Genomic DNA, 6,000 nt, shown 5'->3' with positions numbered 1-6,000 from the left:
GTGCACGAGCCTCTACCCCCGAAACCCCGCGCGTCATCTCGAGCCCCTTCCTTTTCTCCTTCTATTCCCCCAGTTTCCCCATCGATTATGTGCCGGTTATTCTCTGATTTCTCGCCGAAGTTCTCTTCTGCCGCCACCGTCATCGTCGCCGCCGACGCCGTTCCGGTGAGGAAGCCGAGCCGCCAACCCTCTCCCCGCAATCCAATCTCTCTCTCCCGCATCGCGTGACGCGTGTGCATTTGCTTTTGCAGCACCGCCCGAACCGCCGTCGGCCGCCGCCGTCCGCCCGCCGCGTCGCCCCGCGCCGTCCCCGACCGCGCCGCCCGCGCCCGTCTGCCGAGCCGCCCCGAGCTGAGCCCGAGCCGCCAACAGCCGCCCGTCTTCCCCAAGTCCGGCCACCACGCCGCCAGGGTAAACCCTAGTTCTCACCGAACCGGTCCAATCCCGGGACGCCACGTGGCGAAGCTTTTTATTTTCTTTTTCGGCCGAAATTAAAATTGCACTTTGAAGAAAAACCCCTGTAACTTCAAAGCATCATAACTTTTAAACCGCTTGTCCAAAAATTATGATCCGCACCTTTCTGGAATCGTCACAACTTGTAGAATATTTTGGCATAATCCAATTTCAATTTTGAACAACTTTGCCAGAAGCAAAATACAGAATGGTTGAATATGATTTAAATTTCGAATGAATTATTTCAAAAAAAAATTGAGCATGTTAGCTTGCGGGAAAATAAATTGAGCATGTTCTCTGTCCATTAGGACCAGAAGAGAAATTATTTTGTAATGATAATGGCATACAAGTTTAAATCTTGCTCTATTGCAAAAAAAACATATAATCTTTTAATTAAAACCTATCCTTGTTTCATGCATATTAATTACCTCTTCATTATTGTATAATTTGTTCAAATCTTTTGAGAAGCTTTCCAAAACAGAAACAAAATTTGTTACAGTTAGAAGTAACCAATTGTGCATCATCATGGCATATGCATCATAGCATATTTTTGTTTTGTGTTGTGTTTATTGTGTGTATGCTTTCTTTTATTTTAGATTATGTGGAGTGTAATCCCTGTTGTTGCGAAGAATGTGATAACCACGACAACTCTGGACAAGGAAAATTCACTTTGATCATTTCTCAATTATTTTACTATGCACTAGTTGTTTTATTAGATGCATTAAGTTTATTACTTGTACCTCTATGCTAGATATAAATCCCAGGTAGTATAGTTTACCCTCGCCATTACCTTGCCACCAATTTGCCATCGATTGTAATTGAATGCTAGGCTATGGTAGTATCACGGGGTAAATAACTACATTATGATATTGCTATGCCTTTGGTGATATGAAATGTTTTGTTAGATGTAAGGCAAAACAATTAATCCAATGAACCATCCTGGGTGGGCTGCTTTGAGGATTAGCGACGTCAGGTCCATTTCTATGGGTCCCTCTGAGTCGAGTTCCCGTGGATTCAGGAATGGATCGTCCATGGATGTCTCTCCCGAGGATTCGGGGGAGCGCCTGTGAGACCCCGAGACTGAATTTATGCAATTTAGCCCCAAATGCTAACTCGCGCATAAATCAAGTCCCAGTGCCTCCCTACGATGAACACTTCACAACATACACGCAATGTGTTCACCGCAGTTTGGAACAACCAAGATACCATTACATCGCTCTAAGACTCAAGAATTAAGTCAAGCTCATACATAGAGCAAAATACCAAGTTATTACAACTCACGGACACATGTCCACAATCATCATTACACCAGCGGAAGCAAATTATGCCCGAGTACGGACAACTTACAATTATTGCCTAAGAGGCTGAAACTGAAAATGGAGAGCCGCCACAAGTTCACAGAACCCTGCTCTGGAATCTTCTGGCTAAACGTCGAAGTTGTCGTCGTCAAACTCCACAAAGTAACCACTCACCTGTTCCTCCGGAAACTCTGGAGAAAACAACGTTGCAAAGCAACTGAGTACAACGTACTCGCAAGACTTACGGAAGATCTAAACTAGATATGCAACAAGTCTCAAAGGATGGATAATATGGTGGGTTATGCAACAGCGATATATCTGGAGAGACACACTAATGACATCGTCTAGTTAGAAGATAAGAAGCGTCTACCAAGTGAGGTGATGATCTATCAACTAACACCAAGCAAACACAACCTCTTATCACCCCCTCAACCCCTTGTGAGGAAATGATCCAATGGCACTCACACTTAAACAAGTTTAAGCATATCCATGATTAAGGCTAATTACTACTCAAGTTTAAGAGATGAAGTTAATTAAATTGATTGAGTTCTCTATGATCAAGTAATGACCAACCAAGTCGTCCATGACCGCGAACACGGCTTTCCGAAAGATTTATCCCTGCAGGGCATGCCAATTTACCCGTACACGTCCGTCCAACCCTTGTTGCCACTCGAGTAGGAACACACAAAGACGTGTGTCGACAGGATTGGGCGACACGACGTTTCCAAGCCCCACAACTAATCCAGGGGACCACCCAACTAAGTCTAATCCGAAACGAGAGCCCGGCCGAAGCGTCATGCGGACTCAAGAGTTGTGAGGACAGCTGGTAGTGGTTTAGTGTCCGCAGAATAACCACTCCAGACTAGTGCCGCAATCCTATATGTATGCAAAGTCACCAACAAGTCTCCAAAACACAACACCAGTGTAATGCGATATGCCAAATGGAACGCCCGAACTATGTGGCCCCTGGAAGAGCTATGAAACGAGTACTAAGCCGAGGGGGAACCCATATATTCTCCCACGAGCGGTTCGCGCGAAGTTTATTGGGTCGACGAAAACGAAAACTCGGTCCTTAGGTCGGCGCCAATGGAACAAAACACCAATGCGTTAGAGCACGGCCTCCCATCGTTGCCTTGTTGCATTTTAACATCATATCACAGTTTAACAATTGCAATTAAATACAGAAAAGTAGCATGTGGATGTAGCAGAAGTATAACCCCAAGTAAGGACACCAGACCAGCAATCTAAGCAGACTTCTAATGACCAACTAGGGCAATAACAAACATGTGACATGGTAATAGGACAAAGAACAAGACAACAGGCATTTGAGTAGAGCTGACTAAAGCTATGCAGTCCTAGAAGCATCGTGACAAGAACCAAGAACGCAACTTAATGCAAGAATGAGAGAGAGGCATTGGTATAATCAACACGTTCAAGGAATGGCTGCTTGCCTGGATTCTCGGTCGCTGGGCACCGAGAGAGGGGATCCAAAGAAGTGTGGGAACCTGGATCGTCGACGGAGTAAGTCGGAGTCGCTATCGTAAGAACCAAATCACACAGTACGCAAATAAGTAACCATTCATAGGTGCAATGCACATTACAACATGAGACGTCATGTGACTACATGATGCGACCATATGCAAGTGAAATGATTCCATTTAACAACAAAGTTAACCATTAGATGATTAGAACATGGTAAACAGTGTGGCCTAACCAAGTATGCTACGGTGTTCTACAAGTTACAATGATCAACTTAGATGTTTACACTAATTACAGAAGGGTTACCCATTTTAAACTAGAGACTAAACAAGTTCATACTTTTGAATTTCAAATCTGGGATAGATTTGAAATTTGAAACCTCAAAAATGTAATTCTAACTGCACGGTTAAATTCCTTGCATTTTTCTGATTCCAAAACATATATGGTTTTCTCAAATTGGACATAGCATGCATTTTCTAGGATTTAAACAAGATCAACTCCATTTATGCATTTAAACAAAACCAAAAAGAAACCACTCGGAACCGCATGGGCTCGGTCCACCGGGCGCATCGGTGCACCAGGCGACTGACAGGTGGGTCCATGGGGCCCACCTGTCACTGGCCGGTTTAAGCACAAAAATTTGGGGATTTTGCCCCTGCGGCCACGGGAGATCGAACCCGGGTTGGGTCGGCGCGGAGCGAACAGACGAGTGAGCTAGCCAGGTGGGACGGCGGACGGATCTCAACAAAGATAGGGCGCACGCCATTTTAACCTGGCGCAAACTGACAGGTAGCGTACACGCGCGGTGGCCACGGCATGGCATGAACACCGGCGACCAAACGAGCGGCGGAGGTTCCCAAGGCTGGGCCTTTTCGTCCCGACACATCACGTAGGCAAGCTAGCACGAAGGCTAGCGCGCAAGCCCTCCTAGCACGCGCGCGCGACATGGAGGCGACGCTCGCCGGTGGCGTTCCAGGGCGCGGTCGCGTTGGGCACGCTCTACAGAGAGAACTAGAGAGAGAGGGAGGTCGCGACGGATGCGCATCGACAAGGCGGAGCTCACCGTGCAGAAGATGGTCCCCGGAGATGCTCGTCGGCGCCGGAATTTGGGAAGAACTCGCCGGCGGCCGAAGAGGAGAAGTTGTCCTAGGCGTCGCTGCAGGCGCCCTTCGTCAAATACCTTGCACGCGGACGAAGAGGAAGAAGAAGCGAAGCTCGTGACGCGCTCGGCTCGGCTCGGCTCGACGAGGTCGGAGACGACGGCGCCGCACGGCGGCGTCCACGGCCCGAACGGAGCGGCGGCGGTGGCGCAAGAGATGGGGGAGAGGAAACCCTAGCTAGGGTTTGCCTGGCGCTAGGGAAGGGAGGAGGTGCGGCGCAGCTTAAGTAGGGGTGCGGGCGCGGGTGGTTGTCATTGTCACGTCGACGTGGCGCTCGGGGGGGCTCACCGGCCGGGAGGAAGAAAGTAGAGGTGGAAGAAAGCCTGTGAGACAAAGCGTATTCCAAAGAATGCGCTTTCGCTGCGGGGAAGCGACAAGCGGGCGCTGCGCGAGGCTGTGGGGCTGAGGCCTGCGCTGCTGGGCCGAGCCGGTGGCGCGGCCGCGCTGCGGGGAGCACGCACGGGAGAAGTGGGCTGCGGCGCTGGGCCGGCTCGGGCCAAAGGTAAGCGGGGTAAGATTTCTTTTTATTTTTCTTTTTTTCCTTTTTCTGTTTTTATTTTTTGCAAATAGTTCTTGGATTCAAATTTCAAATACCATTTTGAAAAGCTGAGAAGTAGAAGAATTCAAATATGGCACTACTATTTGGAAATATTCAAATGGGGTTAAAGGTTTAAAACAAAACCCATTTGAATCTCATTTGCAAAATAGAGGGAAAAGAATTCAAACTCAAAGAAGGGTGATTCATATTTGAATCTTCTAGCAAATTCAAACAACAAGGATTCAAACCACAAGTTGAGATGCAAATTTAAAACTCATCTGACCCAAATAATAGACCTGGCATGGCATGGATGCAAATGTAACATGTTATGCAACACAAATTAAATTACAACCAGGTCCAAACAAGGGTTTAAATGTAAAAGTTGCACTTGGGTTGTTACAGCGCCTACGTTGCAAATGTGGAATTCCACCTGGGGTAACAGAGGCTGGACTAGTTTCCTATGTAGCAGCTTCCAGTACAACCACAATGCTATATGGGCTCTGGCGAGACAAGAGTAAGTTGTATGAACCTAGACCCGAGGAATTGTACTGAGGTAGCTGTGTAGGGGGAGCGTGATTCTCTCGTGGTTTAGGGAATTACCTCTGAAAATCTCATAATCGATGCCGTTGCTACTCTACCCTGAGGAGAGCAAGGGATTAACACGTCGGTTTCTTGTGGGGCATGTGTACAAACTCTCGAGAGCGTCAAAACTAAGTACTTAGCCGTGTCCCCGGCACTGGACAATTTGAGCAACTAGATGTGGAGCTGTAAGGAAAGTCTCACTCTTTCTAATTTCTTAATAAAATGAATGGTTTGAACTTGGGTTTTAGGAGCATTGATGTGTCTACTCAATGTCCTTAGTATAATAGGAGCATGGGTGTGTTTACCCCATGTCCAATAGTGATAAAATCTATTTGTTTAAAAGATAGGATTAAATAACAAAGCTTTTATGCAAATAACCTTGAACCCCACTTTTCCACATTATGTATATACTTGGTAGGTTCTGATATATCTCCTGATGAATCTTGCCAATATATTCAATGTAGTGACCCTAGTGCCTGCATCGTTTAAT

At 46.9% G+C, this 6,000-nt stretch overlaps 1 long non-coding RNA gene across 1 annotated transcript; it reads right to left on the bottom strand.

Annotated features, from left to right (window-relative positions):
• Window positions 1-1,666: 1,666 nt before the first annotated feature.
• Window positions 1,667-4,697, bottom strand: LOC112268886. The gene is made up of 2 exons (XR_002960374.1): window positions 4,294-4,697; window positions 1,667-1,942 (listed from the first exon to the last, which is right to left on the bottom strand). It is a non-coding gene; the product is annotated as an uncharacterized LOC112268886 (long non-coding RNA).
• Between the last annotated feature and the right edge of the window lie 1,303 nt (window positions 4,698-6,000).

Source organism: Brachypodium distachyon, chromosome 4 (assembly GCF_000005505.3).
Source record: "Brachypodium distachyon strain Bd21 chromosome 4, Brachypodium_distachyon_v3.0, whole genome shotgun sequence".
Taxonomy (NCBI): Eukaryota; Viridiplantae; Streptophyta; class Magnoliopsida; order Poales; family Poaceae; genus Brachypodium; species Brachypodium distachyon.
Note: the sequence above shows the minus strand (reverse complement) of the source record. Positions and strands in the feature narration are given on the sequence as shown.